This window comes from Zingiber officinale, chromosome 4B (genome assembly GCF_018446385.1).
Source record: "Zingiber officinale cultivar Zhangliang chromosome 4B, Zo_v1.1, whole genome shotgun sequence".
In the NCBI taxonomy this organism is placed as follows: Eukaryota; Viridiplantae; Streptophyta; class Magnoliopsida; order Zingiberales; family Zingiberaceae; genus Zingiber; species Zingiber officinale.
Window position 1 is genome coordinate 81,373,282 of NC_055993.1, and position 17,709 is coordinate 81,390,990.

A 17,709-nucleotide genomic window follows, 5' to 3' on the forward strand; every position below is an offset into this window, starting at 1 on the left:
GCAGATTTGGTTTAGCTTATGTGGCTTGCATTATCTCGGATTAATGGGGCTGGTAGTTAGCTTTCTTTTGCTTTTATCACAGCATGTTTAGAAAGCTTAAAGTTACTTTCTTTTGCTCTTATCACAGCATGTTTAGAAAGATCAAATTAGCTTTCTTTTGCTCTTATCACAGCATGTTTAGAAAGTCCAAGTTGCTTTCTTTGTGCTATTTTTATAGCATGATTAGTAAGTTTAAAGTTGCTTTCTTTTGCTCTATTTTTACAGCATGATTAGTAAGCTCAAGTTGCTTTTCTTTGCTCTATTTTTACAGCATGATTAGTAAGCTCAAGTTGCTTTTCTTTGCTCTATTTTTACAGCATGATTAGTAAGCTTAAAGTTGCTTTTCTTTGCTCTATTTTTACAGCATGATTAGTAAGCTCAAGTTGCTTTTCTTTGCTCTATTTTTACAGCATGATTAGTAAGCTTAAAGTTGCTTTCTTTGCTCTATTTTATAGCATGATTAGTAAGCTTAAAGTTGCTTTCTTTAGCTCTATTTTATAGCATGATTAGTAAGCTCAAAGTTATTTCCATTTGCTATTTTAACAAGCATGAACAGCCATGTATTCTAATGGAAAAATAAGAATCCTATTAAATACTTTTAGAAGTATTAACAAGTAAAAGGAAGATAAAGAAAAGAAAGGGAAAAGGCTAAGGCCTTAAGTAAAATCCCGAATTCAAGACTTTAGGGATTTTGGCACACAAGGTGCTTATTAAATGCCAAGGCATTTTATTATAAGAAGTATTTAAAGATAAAAAGTATTTTACTTTTAAATGGCATGTACCGGACACAAGATCCAAGGGATGGGCTCCAAGTTGCCCCTAGGCACATGGCCTAGAAGGGATGGGCTCCAAGTTGCCCCTAGGCACATGGCCTAGAAGTATCTTAGTAGTTTCGAGATTAGCTACCTCGATTCTTATTAAGAATGCGCGCAAAGTGGTACAATGCCGGGCCCAAGAGAAGTTGATTATTATTTTAAAGTATTAAAGTATAAGTTTTGAAACAAATGAAACAAGCTTCAAATATGTTTAGAATTAGAAAGTTTAGTTTCTTGTTATTTGAAGCATGCAGTAGTAGTTTATTTGTTTCTTGCTATTAGATTATTCAACATGTTTAGCTTTATTTGCTTTCAGCATGCAGTTAGTATATTATTCTTGTGAGCATGAGTAGCTTTACAAGTTTAGTAGCTTTACATGTTTAGTATTTCAGTTAGTATGCTTCCTTTATTGGATTATGAGCATGATTAGCTATACATGTTTAATATTTCAGTTAGTATGTTTCCTTTATTGGATTATGAGCATGATTAGCTATACATGTTTAGTATTTCAGTTAGTATGATTCCTTTATTGGATTATGAGCATGATTAGCTATACATGTTTAGTATTTCAGTTAGTATGATTCCTTTATTGGATTTTGAGCATGATTAGCTATACATGATTAGTATTTCAGTTAGTTTGATTCCTTTGCTATTTATGAGCATGAGTAGTTTTATATGTTAGCATTCAGTTTTAGCATGTTTTTATTTATATACATGCATATCGAGTTTTTGTGAGTAGATAGCGCTCACTAAGCTTTATGCTTATAGACTGCACTTCCTCCTACTGCAGATAAAGGAAAGGAAAAGATTTAGCAAGGAAGGCGACAAGGTGGTGGTGATGAAGGTGTGTGATGCCAGGACTATGGAGAGATCATGAGTTTGCTAAGGAAACTGTCAAGACTCCTTTGAGTTTTCTTTCAGTTATTAAGTTGATAGAGATTGTATTAGTTGTTTCCTTTGTCTATGTTGATTAATTGAGTCTATTCCGCATTGTTAGTTGAGTTATTTCCTATTGTTGGAGCTATATAGTTTTCTATTGCTAGAATAGTTTCTTTTTAGTGTCGTGTTATTATTTCTGCGTGGTTGTGAAAAATATGTTCCAGCCGCCTGTGGCTGTGTATATAGTGTTTGTATCCCAGTTTGGGGTCACCGGTACAGGGGAGACTCTGCCGAAATTTTCGGTAGGGATTCCTCGTAGTTAAGTAGCGTACCGGTTAAGTAGAGTTAGTAGTTAAGTAACGGTCATCCTTAGAGAGTAGTAGTAGTAGTAAGAAGGGTGGTCGTTACAAGGATTTTCTTCATGTTTTATACCTAAATGATGCTTGATCAGAGGGGTACCTAACCCTAGAATTTCGGCCAAAAATATTTTAAGGAGGTTAGGGAAAATATTGTATAACCAAACTAGTGCAAGATTCTCTCCATGAACTATTAAGGATCTTTTATTGGTTTTCTTGCTTAAAGGTTACTTGGAACCAAAAGAAATCCCTTTATATGTTTCGGCCAAGAAAAGGGCTTAGGGTTAGGAAGACCTTTAAATTTAAGTAACCATGTTTATATGATAGAATATAGAGTTTTCTTAAAGAATTGCATGATGAACATTGCTAGAAATTCATGAACTCTTATTTTAGATTTTCGGCCATGATAAGATGGATAGTTTAGAAAAGCTTAAACAAAATTCTAATATGCTCAAGACCTCTGTGATATTATGATATGAAGGTTGTTTAATGTTCTTATGTTTAAATTGAGTATAGGAAAATTAGTTACATGATATATGACATGTAAGATCACAAGGGTCCTAGCTTGTTTATGAACCAACTTTGTATATGATGTTCTTAGTAATTTTTGCCATGAAACTTACTTAGGTTTTCCATGCTTTAGGCCACTTAAAACCTAGTTTAAATATTGGTAGGTTTCGGCCATGAGGAAAAATAAAAGAAAAAGGGAAAGAAACCTAGGAAGCCTAAGACACAATTCACATGTATGTTTATTATGCTTGTCTTTATACATGCTATGAAACTTGTATGATTTCTTATGCTTTTAGGCTATTTGAAGCAAGTTTATATACTGTTGAGTTTCGTCCAAGTAGGGTTTAAAAGACCTAGAGGCCTTAGAAATGGAATCAAATGTGTTAAAAGTGCTTCTTATGAAAATAGGATAATGTGTTGATTGTGTCACATGCTTGTATAATTTTTCCATGACCTAAATGGACCATTGTATGTTTCGGCCATGAAGGAATAGATGCCCTAGAAACCCTAGAACAAGAATTAAATATGCTTATGTCACTTTACATGGAATATGATAAGTAGAAAGACAAAGTTCCCATGCTATATGTTGTTTAATGACCTAATTGAGGCTAGGGTAAGTTTCGGCCATACATGTTGTATAATGTCTTGTTATGAATTTATACATGATGTTAGTTCAAGTTCACATGCTTGTATGTTTTTTTTTAGCCCTAATGAACACTTGTTAAAAGATTGACTATGACATATGTTAAGGGCTTGAAGGACTTAGGAACTAGCTCAATATGCTTACTATGTTACTTGGAAAAAATGATATAAATATGGTTTAAGGTTTCCATGCTTTCATGACATTTGGGACCTTGTTTATATACTGATAGGGTTCGGCCACATGAGTTTAAGGTCTTGGAGAACTTAGAAACCAAGTAAATCATACTTATAATGCTTCTTATGAAATTCATGTAATGATAATTTAGGCTTCACATGCTTGGAGGTTGTTTTTACCTAAATTGAGACCTAAGGGGGTTCGGCCATGATAGGAACCCAAGGGTTTAGGAAGCTTAGAACCCAAGTTAACTATGTTACCATGTTTCTTATGATAGTATAATCACATGATACACCCTTATGCTTAACCATGTATGCTTGTGATTTATACCTTTTTATGATATGATATGTGGATAGAGATATGCATGTTTTAATGATATGTTATGTGCTTAGAAATATGCATGCTTTAATGATATGCTATGTGCTTAGAAATATGCATGCTTTAATGATATGCTATGTGCTTAGAATATGCATACTTTTATGATATGCTATGTGAGTAGAAACATGCATGCTTTAATGATATGCTATGTGCTTGGAATATGCTTGTTTTTATGATATGCTATGTGGATAGAAATATGCATGTTTTCTTAAGACATGATGTATGCCTAAGTGATGCATACTTTTTATGATATGATGTATGCCTAAGTGATGCATACTTTCTCAAGACATGATGTATGCCTAAGTGATGCATACTTTTTATGATATGATGTATGCCTAAGTGATGCATACTTTCTCAAGACATGATGTATGCCTAAGTGATGTATACTTTTTATGATATGATGTATGCCTAAGTGATGCATACTTTTATGACATAATGTATGCCTAAGTGATGCATACTTTTATGTTATGCTATGTGACTAAATGATGCATTTTTATACATGCTACTTTACTTTGTAAGGCTTGTACCAAGGGTGGACTCCTAATCAGTCTATAGGTCTTGCTTTGTGATCTAGGCTAATAAGGGATGGGCTCCTTAGTACGCCCCTAAGCCTTGCTTTGTGATCTAGGCTAATAAGGGATGGGCTCCTTAGTACATCCTTAGGCCTTGCTTTGTGATCTAGGCTGATAAGGGATGGACTCTTTAAGTATGCCCCTAGGCCATGCTTTGTGATCTTGACCTAGTTCCTAGTATGATTCAAGACTTGCTACCTTGGATATACTTAGGACGCGCGCATTTATGTTATGTATGGTACAAGCCGGGGCCCTGAATATGTTGATATTATGTTCAAGTATATATGTAAGAATAAATGGTTTTAAAGAATCATGAGACATACACATGTTTTTTCGGATACATGTTTTCAAAATCATATTGCATATATTTTATGATCATGTTGTGATAATGCTATGATTTATGATATGGCATGATTAGATATGACTATGATATGTTTCATGCTATGCTTTAAGAGATGAGATGCCATGATTAGATATGTTTATGTTATATTTCATTCTATGCTTTAAGAGATGATATGCCATGACTAATTATGATTTTGTTATGTTGCATGATATGCTTAAAGAGTATGATATGCTATGCCATGACTAGTTGAGATCATGTTATATTGATATATTCTTTGATTATGTAATGATTTGTGGTTTTAGTGAGTTGGAAAGGAACTTACTGAGCCATGAGTGCTCATAGCTTACTTTCCTTGTACCACAGATAAAGGAAAAAGCTGGATGAGCTAAAGGAGCAGCAGGAGGGGCAAAGAGATGTGTGTGGCGGTGGCTAGGCAACCAAATAAGAACCTGCTTTAAGAACTTTTAGGAATTACACTTTGGTTTCATAAATTGTAGTACTACATGGTTGACTTGATGTTATGTTTTTCATTTAACTTGTTATCATGTTATGGAAACCATATTAGTGTAGTTCGGTTTTTATTAAACCAAGAAAAATGATTTTAAGTCTTCCGCTGTGATATGTACGTTGAGTATCGTAGCCCCGTCCCTTGGGGTTAGCAGGGAGGGCGGGTGTTACAGATATAATAAGGGATATAAAAAATAATTGTCGTGAGTGGAAACTAGCAAGTTACCCCTTTGAGACCGAGTTAGATTATTAGGGAAATGACTGCTATGTTTCTCTTCATATCGAGCACACCTTTGAGAACTTGGGTGGATTAAGGAATATGAACCAAGTGTGTGGTAGGTAAGTGTCTATCACCAATAATGTTAGGAGCTCAATTAGATGATGACTTGACTAAGATAGGGATTGAGACTTGAAAAGTTTGGGTCACTTATTGCACTGTGTACAAGAAACTTATGCTTAGGTCATACTTGAGTTACTTCCATAATTATGCTCATCAATGAAGCTTGTAGATAGAATTAGGAAAGTGCACTAGGGATTATGATGCATTATAGAGCACATGAGTTTAGATTGCGGCATTTTGCTTGAGGACAAGCAAAGGTTTAAGTCGGGGGTGTGATGTGTATAGATTATAAATACTTATTAAGAATGTTGACGCACATTCATATACTTTATGCATGCTTTGTCTATGCACTTTCATACTCTTTGTCTTACTTTCAGCATAACTACTCTTCTTTATTCGAAGATCTGCTATTTGTGTATTTTTTGTTGACAAGAGATAAATTTGGAGAGGAAACAGTGTTCGTGGTCAATCCAGACAACAACTAAAGGAAAATATCACTGGTCATGTGACCTACACGATCATGTCAAAGAAGCAAGGAGGAAAGTGACCTTGGTCGTGTGGTGCACACAGTGATAACCATGATTTTACTGCATTATTTTGATTCATATATTCATGGTTTTGATGTTGGTTTCATAGTTTAAATCATGGTTACATTACATTTTTGTGCATTGCATAGATTTTGGACTTAATTGTAAATTATATTATTTTTGGTGTTATTTGATGCTAATATTTGATTCTTATTTTGTAGGCATCAAAGGATCTTGGTTTTGGATCTATTTGGACCGAAATTGGACTCGAATCGGAGTTTAAACAAGAAGATCAAGCTTTGGATCGATTTTGGCCGTTTATCAAGAACAGGACAGATCTGGACCATCCGTTGAAGATCTGGCCGATCCAACCTAATGGGGAGCAGATCTAAGCCATTGATGAAGATCCAGAAGTTTTGATCCAGATCTGAGTTCATCCAGCCATTGATCTAGACGGATTAATCTGGGCCGTTCATTGAAGATCGGCAGATCTGGGACATCCAGTGATGATCTGATCGATCCGACCTACGGGAGAGTAGATCCAGACCTGATATCCATATCAGTACCTTTGGATCAGATTTTGGATGACTTTTTACCGTTGATTTAGCTCCGAATCAATCCCAGCCGTCCGTTCAGATCCAGATCTGATTCAAAACAGAAGCTACAGTACCCAGCTTCATTCCTCGATCTCCACAGCGCTGTTCTTCTTCGTCCCGCGATGTTTCTCTGGATTTCGGCCCCGATTCTTCCAACAATCAATCTATCAAGCTTCAACTTCATTGTAGAGCTTCACGGCAGCTCATCCCGATCATCTGGAGCCTCCGGCGGGTGTTCCCTCCGGCGAATTCTGCGTTTCTGTCCTTCTTTGTTCCAGCGCCGATTTGGAGGTGGTCTTCCAATCGACGACTCCGATTCCCATCAGCGACGTTCGGCGGTGGTCCTCCGACGTTCCTGAGCTCCATCCGACATCACACCAACATTCATAGCATCATTCCAGATTCAGAGTTGGGAGGTTGCAGAAATCCAGATTTTCGGCCATTCTTGGGGTTTTGGGTTGTTCTAGCTCGTCGAGGGTGGTCCGTCGGCGTTGCTGAGCAACTTGGAGCTGATACGCCACTGATATTCTATGCTGAGGTCCAAAGTTGGGTGGTCTCAACTTTGGCACTCTTGTGTGACGGCAAGAGTGTGGAACTTGAGTAAATTGATTGTGAGTTGGATTGGTTAGGGTTTAGTTTACTTTTATTATTGTTTTGTAGCTTAGAACTTGTTTCTTTTAATGGTTGTTATGTTTTTATGCAAGTAATTTAGTATTTCTTTACCTTGTTGTAGTTTAATTTGAGTTTAATTTGTTCTCGGTTAATTGTTAGGTTGAATAGTTTAAATTAGGGTTTAATTGGAGCTGTAGATCAGATTTAATTGCATTTCATTATTTCATATTTAGTTTAAGTGTGTTGATGGTTTAATTATAATGTAGGGTGATAATGCATTATGGTTGGAACATTGGCACATTGTTAGATTTCATTCTTGCTTTAGGTTAATCTCTTTATTTGCTGTGTTTTCCTTTGTAGATTTATATTCAAAGCTTTAAAACCCCCAACTCCAATTTTATATAAAAAACCCCAAAAATAGGAATAAAAAGATAATCCTAGATTACATCATTCTATTGATTCCTCGAGAGCGATCCTGGGCTCGTTGCTACAACGTTATTGTGAAATTAAGGGGTTCAGTGAATAAATACATTTGTACAATTTGATAAGCCTATTTGTGACATTTAATATAGATTTTAGGCCTTATCAAATTTTGGCGCCGTTGCCGGGGATCGAACCCGGGTCACCCGCGTGACAGGCGGGAATACTTACCACTATACTACAAAACTTTGAATTCTGGCCAAATTTTATTTTCTGAATTGTTGACATACAAAATAAAACTTCATTGAAAGCAATTCAAATCTGTAGAAGATAGGGATATGGAAACAAAGTTGCAGAGTGGCTGAAATTTTGCCTTCTGCTTTGAACTAGATTGCCTCATTCAAAATTTTTGGTGCTGTGAAGTAATCAGAATTCTGTAAACTCCTTGAATCTGAATGCTTTGCTGAATCTCTGTAGCTCTATACTTTGAGAATTCTGTTTGAATATCTGAAATCGATTCCTGATTTCATAGAGTTATGGAATTTTGGCATGCTGAAAAGAAATGTTGTGATTAAGATTGCTATAGGAGTCAAGGAGGCTTGATTTGGTCTTCCACCATTCCTATTGAGATGCACAACGTCAGTTGAGTGTTATTGAGTGCTAGTGAATAACAAGAGAAGAAAAGGAGCTAATTTTTGAAATTAATTTTCTGGAACTTAAAGTTGCTTCCTTAGAAAGTGATTCTGAATTTATTCTGCTTGAAGGGAGCAGGACATCATTTGCAAGGCTCACACCAAATTGTCACTGCTGATTTTGGATTTTGTTGCTGGAACATGAGTTGCAGATTTGAAATTGAAGGTGTAGTAAATTCTTAAAATGGACAATTCTGATTTTTTGTGCTGTGAAGGCAGAAGCTACACTTCAGTTTGAATCATTGTGAGAAATTTGTAACTGAAGAAAATCGCAGAAACACAAAAACAAAATATGCAGCAGAAAAGGAATGAAACAGTGGTTAAAGTGTGTTTAGTAATTGGAAAGCATGATGTTCTTTATTGTCCGAGACGACCAAAGTTTAAGTGTGGGGGAGGAAGTTCTTCTTCATGAATAGATGTGAGATTGTTAAGCTTCTAAATGCTGGAATTTAAGTGGAAAAAAAAAAGTGAAAAAAATTTGAAAAATGACACATCAAAAGAGTATCAAGTGGAAGATAGAGTATCAAGATTCTTTGTTTGCTATCAAATTGAAGGGGAGGTTAGCTTCATACTTTGAATTGGTTAAAATAAATAGTATACAACTCTTTTTTACATCAAAATGGTCAACTCATCAAGTATATTCCTTCAATACTCTCATCTCCTCATTTCCTTCATTAAATTCTTTTTCTTTGCCATTTCATTCACTTTCAATTGTTCTTTTTGCTTCCATTTCAATTCTTGATGATAAATTCCTTTTGATTCATGTATGCTGTGTTTATAGTGGTGGAGAATTAGAATATAAGCAAGCTTATGGTAGTGAAATGTTATGAGTTGCATTGAGTGAGCTCCACTTATACACATGTTTGAGTGTGAGAGTTAAATAGGTAAATCCCTTGTGAGATGCAATTTGCTTTATTTTTCAATTGGATAAAAACTACCATACCTACTGATTATTGTTTGGATTGTATTCATGATTGCTTGTGATCTTTAGATGATCTTAGTTAAATTCTTTTTACTATCTTTTAGGTATTGCTAGGAAATTTTCTATGGAGATGATTTTTAGTTTCTTTACTTGCACGAGACGTTCAAGACTAAGTGTGGGAGATTTGATAACCATGATTTTACTGCATTATTTTGATTCATATATTCATGGTTTTGATGTTGGTTTCATAGTTTAAATCATGGTTACATTACATTTTTGTGCATTGCATAGATTTTGGACTTAATTGCAAATTATATTATTTTTGGTGTTATTTGATGCTAATATTTGATTCTTATTTTGTAGGCATCAAAGGATCTTGGTTTTGGATCTATTTGGACCGAAATTGGACTCGAATCGGAGTTTAAACAAGAAGATCAAGCTTTGGATCGATTTTGGCCGTTTATCAAGAACAGGACAGATCTGGACCATCCGTTGAAGATCTGGCCGATCCAACCTAATGGGGAGCAGATCTAAGCCATTGATGAAGATCCAGAAGTTTTGATCCAGATCTGAGTTCATCCAGCCATTGATCCAGACGGATTAATCTGGGCCGTTCATTGAAGATCGGCAGATCTGGGACATCCAGTGATGATCTGATCGATCTGACCTACGGGAGAGTAGATCCAGACCTGATATCCATATCAGTACCTTTGGATCAGATTTTGGATGACTTTTTACCGTTGATTTAGCTCCAAATCAATCCCAGCCGTCCGTTCAGATCCAGATCTGATTCAAAACAGAAGCTACAGTACCCAGCTTCATTCCTCGATCTCCACAGCGCTGTTCTTCTTCGTCCCGCGACGTTTCTCTGGATTTCGGCCCCGATTCTTCCAACAATCAATCTATCAAGCTTCAACTTCATTGTAGAGCTTCACGGCAGCTCATCCCGATCATCTGGAGCCTCCGGCGGGTGTTCCCTCCGGCGAATTCTGCGTTTCTGTCCTTCTTTGTTCCAGCGCCGATTTGGAGGTGGTCTTCCAATCGACGACTCCGATTCCCATCAGCGACGTTCGGCGGTGGTCCTCCGACGTTCCTGAGCTCCATCCGACATCACACCAACATTCATAGCATCATTCCAGATTCAGAGTTGGGAGGTTGCAGAAATCCAGATTTTCGGCCATTCTTGGGGTTTTGGGTTGTTCTAGCTCGTCGAGGGTGGTCCGTCGGCGTTGCTGAGCAACTTGGAGCTGATACGCCACTGATATTCTATGCTGAGGTCCAAAGTTGGGTGGTCTCAACTTTGGCACTCTTGTGTGACGGCAAGAGTGTGGAACTTGAGTAAATTGATTGTGAGTTGGATTGGTTAGGGTTTAGTTTACTTTTATTATTGTTTTGTAGCTTAGAACTTGTTTCTTTTAATGGTTGTTATGTTTTTATGCAAGTAATTTAGTATTTCTTTACCTTGTTGTAGTTTAATTTGAGTTTAATTTGTTCTCGGTTAATTGTTAGGTTGAATAGTTTAAATTAGGGTTTAATTGGAGCTGTAGATCAGATTTAATTGCATTTCATTATTTCATATTTAGTTTAAGTGTGTTGATGGTTTAATTATAATGTAGGGTGACAATGCATTATGGTTGGAACATTGGCACATTGTTAGATTTCATTTTTGCTTTAGGTTAATCTCTTTATTTGCTGTGTTTTCCTTTGTAGATTTATATTCAAAGCTTTAAAACCCCCAACTCCAATTTTATATAAAAAACCCCAAAAATAGGAATAAAAAGACAATCCTAGATTACATCATTCTGTTGATTCCTCGAGAGCGATCCTGGGCTCGTTGCTACAACGTTATTGTGAAATTAAGGGGTTCAGTGAATAAATACATTTGTACAATTTGATAAGCCTATTTGTGACATTTAATATAGATTTTAGGCCTTATCACACAGCCCATGTGGTTTCATCAGAGGGGGAGCATGACATGGCCGTGTGGATCCACACGGTCGTGTCACCTTAGCATCATATCCAGAGCATGACCGTGTGGATCTACACGGCCATGCAACACATCCAGAGATCAAGTAGAGTTTGGTCGTGTGGTCCACACAACTGTGCAGGATTTCAGAGGCCAAGAATGGCTAGGCCTTGTAAGCCACACGGTCGTGTAGGCCATCCAGAGCTAAAGAAGAACACGACCGTATGGAATCCACACGACCATGTCACCCTGGCCGAGAGGAAGATACGCGAGACCATGTGAAGGCCACACAGTCGTGTCATGGGTCGTGTTGTGCATGTGCCTAGCTCTATAAAAGGGGGTTTCTTCCCCTTTCTAAGGGAGGAAGGTTCTCCCTTTGGGGAGATCCATCTTGGTGCTATTCTCCATCATCTCCGCTCTTGGTTCAACGATCCGAGGCCATCTCCATCTCTATATCGACTCCGGAAGCTAAGGATCGAAGATCACTCATCGCAACTAGATAAGCATTTCTCTTCTCTTTCTCCAAGTTAGGATTGGAATGCTTGTAATCCTTATATCTTCGGATCTTTATCTTTGTGCTATGGAGTTGATCTATTGTTCTAGGTTAAGGGAGTAATTCTAGTGTGATTTGATGTAAGAACTCATGGATATGCCAATTTCTTATCTAGATGATGTTAGCATATTTTGTATCTATTTGATCTTGTGTGGATTCATGTGTGTGAACTTAATTATCATGTTTGATTAAATGTTTGTGATGCTTATGGATCCCATAGAGAGATACCCTAGATTGTATAACCGAGGGATGCTAGTGGCAGGCAGTCCCGCTAACAGACGTCTAGGGTGTCACCTTGAAAGGTGAAGTAAGTTTCTACAAGGAAGTGGGATGGTTGAATGCAATTATTACCTACATCATTATGTGTATTGAGTAGAGATGTGTTTCTGTGTTGTATGACCGAAGGACGCTAGTGACAGGTAGTCCCGCTACGGACTTCATGAGAATCATATTTATTTGATTACTAGTGGTGTAGATCTAGATCCCTTGCCAGTTATCTTTTGCAGGAGAAAACTCGCAACTTCCTACAAATGCATGTTAATTGAGGATATTAATTGGTGAACCATTTTATATTGATGAATATCATAATAAAACTGAACTCCTAGAACATTCACAAAAATCAAGTACCTCATTTACTTTCTTATTTTTATTTCTAGTTTCTTTACCCAAATCAATTCTTATTTAGTCGATTGTTTAGCTAATTCTTCGTGAGACATCTCTAATGCTATAATCAGTCCCTGTGGGATCGATATCTTTTTATTACTGATGACGAAATCGTGCACTTATGGTGACATAACATCCCTTAAGGCCATACAACACTCTGACTCTAGACACCAAAGTCTTGCTTTTATTGTTAACATGGGTGCAGAACAAAAACGGGGTCAATCTCGGATGGTCTTCAATTATAAACACCTTAATGACAATTGTCATGAAGACGAATATAAAATTCCAAATAAGGATCAACTACTTTAAAAAATCAGAAATTAAAATGGTACTCGAAATTTGATATGAAATCTAGGTTTTGGAAAGTAAGAATGCAACTCGAATCAGTCCCCTGAACAACTTTTTCTTGCCCCAAAGGACATTTTGAATGGTTAGTTATGCCTTTTGTCCTGAAAATAGCACCTCGGGTCTTTCAAAGAAAAATGGATGATATCTTTAGACTTGTAACTGCTTTTACTTGTGTGTATATTGATGACATTCTAATTTTCTCCCATACCAAAGAAGAACATTATGCTCATCTACACATGATCTTTAACTTATTTGAAAAACATTGATTAATTGTCTCAAGGGAAAAAGATGCAATTAGCTGTAACATATATAGACTTCCTGGGTAGTCTTATTGGCTAGGGAAAAATTACACTCCAACCCCATATCTCCAACAAAATCTTGGCTTTCCCAGATAAAATAGAAGATATAAAAACACTCAGATCCTTTTTAGGCATACTTAATTATGCTAGACCATACTTAAAGGATATTGGTAAACTAAGTGGTCTGTTATACAATAAAACCTCGCAAACTGGACAAAGGTATTTTAATCAATAAGATATTAAGCTAGTTAAACAAATCAAAACCATGGTACAACACTTGCCTCAGCTAACTTTACCATTAGACTCAGACTACTTAGTCATTGAAACAGATGGATGTGAAACAGGTTGGGGTGGTGCTTTATTTAGTAAAAAATCAAAATATGACCCTAAAACTTCGGAATCTCTTTGTCCTTATGGCTCTGGTAAATATAAAGAAAAAGGTCGTTTAACTTCTTTAGATTATGAACTTCTAGTAGTAATCTACTGTTTAGATGCTTTTATGTTATTTATTTGCAGTAAGCCTAAAATTACACTTAGAACAGATTGTGAAGCTATAGTAAAATATAGCCAACAGTTAAAAGATGTAAGAAAAGGTCTTAGCTCAAAAAGATAGATTAAATTTACAAACACAATTCTTAACAAAGGTCTAAAAATCCACTGGGAACATATTAAATGTAGCAATAATTCTCTTGCTGATATGTTTTCCCGCCACTTAACTTAAAACTACTTGTGCAGGATGGACAAATAGAAAAGAGTTAGAACTTATAGATACCAACACACTATGAAATTTGGAGTGCAAGAACTCCCACAATATTTCAGAAAAGAAGATACTTTTAAATATCCTTTACGAGGACAACTTGATAATGTTCAGTAGTGTCTGATTGACAATATTTGGAACATTCCAACTTCTCTGGGCACCTCAAGTCAAAAGATTGTCATCATTAATGCACTTACAAACTACTTTCTTACCATTGTGTAGAAACTACTTGATAAAAAGTTCTCTTGTTACACTATTTTATCAGGCGAATATGCTGGTCTATATGCTACTTAGGAAGAAGTAAAAAACCTTCTCCCCGAAGACAATCCACCACCTTATAAAGGTTTTTACTCCATCTATGAAGCTTATGACTTACTACAAACCAAATTAGGTCCTAACTTTACTATAAGTCTCATACTTTAGATGCATAATCTAGTACAAGGAGACAAGATGTACTTAATGGCAGCCTCAACAACTTCAACTAGTCCTAGCAGACTAGATACAGACATACTTGTTGTTCCACTTAAACCACTAAATTATCAGTCATTGGAAATATTACAGTCAACAAAACCAAAAGACAAGTTGATGTCTATGAAAACTTTACCAGAGGATATACACACTTATATTCAAAACTTAGGAGAGATATCCTCCTATAAACACTTTCTCTAACTTGAAGAAGCTTTGAATTGGTTCCATCAAAATCCCACAAAAGGGAAAACCATTACTTACATAGAAGAGTATACTCATAAAATCAAGTGTTCAAAAGCATTTCCTCAATGTTCTACTCCTGGTACTTCTGATCTAGGATGTCGTTGTCAATTTCTCTATTCCTTCATAAAAACAAACATCCAAGCTGAACAATTTTAGTATAAAATTATATAGGAAGGCTAATTACTCCTCTCAAGCTGATGACTTATGGGTTGTTACAGCAATTATGGATCCAAGATATTGACTCTATCCAAACTTTACCCTCTGTATTGGGAAAAAGAATACTTCATATCTTAGAAGAAAGAGAAACCTTAGTCTTGGCAACATTTGAAAGCTCCTCTCCTGAATGGCTCACGACACAAACAGAACCAGCTAGACATCTAATCAAACTAGATGGTCAAGGCTTGAACATACAATTACTATCTTTCAAAGACTACCCTTCATATACAGAAAAGGACTAGGCATCACCAAAGCCTCTAGAAGAACAATATAAGCATTGGAGATCCTCTCTCCAAGGCAGTTCCTGGCTTTGGGATCTATATCAGGATTCTTAAGATTATACTTTGGCTAGAGAAACCTTTATGGAAAAAATCTATTGGCCCAAATCTTTGGGTACAATATTTTTTTTCCTTTCCTGTTGATGTGCGTAGATTGTATACACTTATTAGCATGTTTTGACGCACATTCATATACTTTGAGCATGCTTGATCTATGCATTTTCGTACTTTCAGCTTTCCTTTTTAGCATATTTACTCTCTTTGTTCGGAGATCTGCTTTCGTGCATTTTTTGTACGCATGAGTCGAATCTGGTGAAAGATGCGTGTTCGAGGCCAAATCTGCAAGCAACGCGATGGAGGAAGCCATGACACTTGAACCCTACATGGCCCTTCCATGGGGGGTTGCCCAGGCCGTGTAAGGATGAGAGGTCGTGTAGATGCACCAGAGAAGGAAGGTGGCATGGTCGTGTGAACCTCACACGGTCGTGCCAAGTTTTGAAGCCCAAGGAAGCCTGGGTCGTGTACACCGCACGACCATGTTAGTTTTCTAGAAACAGTAGAAGCCTCGGTCGTATACACTACACGGTCGTATAAGGTTTCCAGAGAGCAGGAGAGTGTTGGCCGTGTGCACCACACAGCCGTGCCAGGTTTCCAGAGGTGAAGGCAGTGCAGGCCGTGTGGATCTACACGGCCGTGCAAGGGGAGCGTTGATAAAGGTAAGTCACGGCCGTGTACCCCACACGGCCGTGTGAGGTTAGTAGAGAAGAGAGTGGAGCAGGCCGTGTGAACCTCACACGGCCGTGCCTCGGGGCCGTGTGGCGCCCAAACCCATCTTCTATATAAGGCCTCCTTCAAGATTTGAAAGGGGATCTTCTTCCCTTTGGGAGAAAGGAAGATTTTGGGTGATTCCTTCCATTCTTGGGTGGATTTCTGGGTGATCTAAGGGAAGATCTTCACCGATTCGACTCCAAGATCGAGGATTGGATCCGAAGACCATTCTTCTCCATAGATAAGTTTTCTTTCTGTCTTTTCTTGGATTTGAGGGTTTAGAAATGCTTGTAATCTCTGTTTCTTTCGGATTCTTTCTTCGATTTATGGAGTAGACATCTTGTTCTAGGATGGAGGGAGTATTTGTAAGAAATTCTTGATGTAAAACTCTTGTGGATATGTCAATTTCCCATTTCTATGATTTTGTCCTGTTTTGCATCTATTTGATCTTGTGTGGAATGTTGTGATTGTGCCTAATCACCATGCTTAATTGAATGTTTGGATATCTTGTGGATCTTGTAGAGGTAATTCCTCATTTGATTTTTCGAGGGACCTTCGTGACAGGAACATGCCCGTGTAAGGATGTTTGAGGGATTTTCTTGAAGGGGAAATTAGGTATTCCAAGAGGGTAGGATAGATTTATGCATTAATCTTTATATCTTGATGGGTTGATGAGTGATGGATTCTTATGTTGATATTCTGAGGGACACTCGTGACAGGCAAGCCCGTGTAAGGACAACATAGATTCATTCCTAATCGATCAATCTAGGTATAGATTTCAGTCCTAGGTCGGTTCTCTATTGCAAGAGAGAACCAACAACCTTCTACAAATGATGGGCAATTGAGAAAAAGGATTTGGTAGATCATTTACATTTAAGAACCTTACAAAGAAACCAAAACTCCTAGAATATCCCTTATCATTGCCTTTATTCTTGTTGCCTATTCTTTCATTCTTTTGTTTACTTTTCATAGTTACACCTAGACTTTGTTAATCCATTGATTTGTTGTCTAGCTAATTCGTTTTGAGATATTCTTAGTGCTTATTCCAGTCCCTGTGGATACGATAATCTTTTATAGTACTTGCGATATTTCCGTACACTTGTGAAGAGACAACACCTGTATACTACTGAACATCAAAATCTCTACCAATTTTATCAAAAGAAAAATATTGCCTAGTTCGAAAAACAAAAAGCTACACCATCAGCAGCATCAACTTCCACTTTACCTCCCTCTATGGGGTCAATAGAAGAAGCCAATCGGATCAATATGATGTAACTCTGACATAAGCTCTGATCTCAGACAACACTTACTATAAATTGACGGAAGCACTGACCTTAGCAAGCACTAGATAAGTCAACTATGACGCACAACAACACTTATGAGGATGCTTATCCTCCACATCCTTTCTTCCAGTAGCTTCGCTCCCCCTCTATATATTCAACCCTTCTCAGCCCAAGGAAGGCATCGACAGAAGAACACGAGAACTTGTGAACCCAAGTCCTCTAAGCCTCTCTTTCCTCCCTTCTTAGCTTGTAAGCTTGTACTTCCTATATAACCCTGTAAGTAAGTTTGTATTGTAAAGTTATTGTACTCTTGTTTGGCTTGTTAGTTTTTATGGCTGAGTAAATCTTTGCTTCTAAGCCTTAAGATTTTGTTTAGTTCTTCTTTGATTAATAGTCCTCAGTCCTTATCGGAATCTATCTATTAGAATCGTAACTAGCTAAGAGAGAAAATGGAACTATAGACCTCTGGTTCTGTAAAACTTGTGTTGGCTGAAGTAAGGCAAAACGGCTTGACTGTTATAGTAAGACCTGAAGAAGCCGAG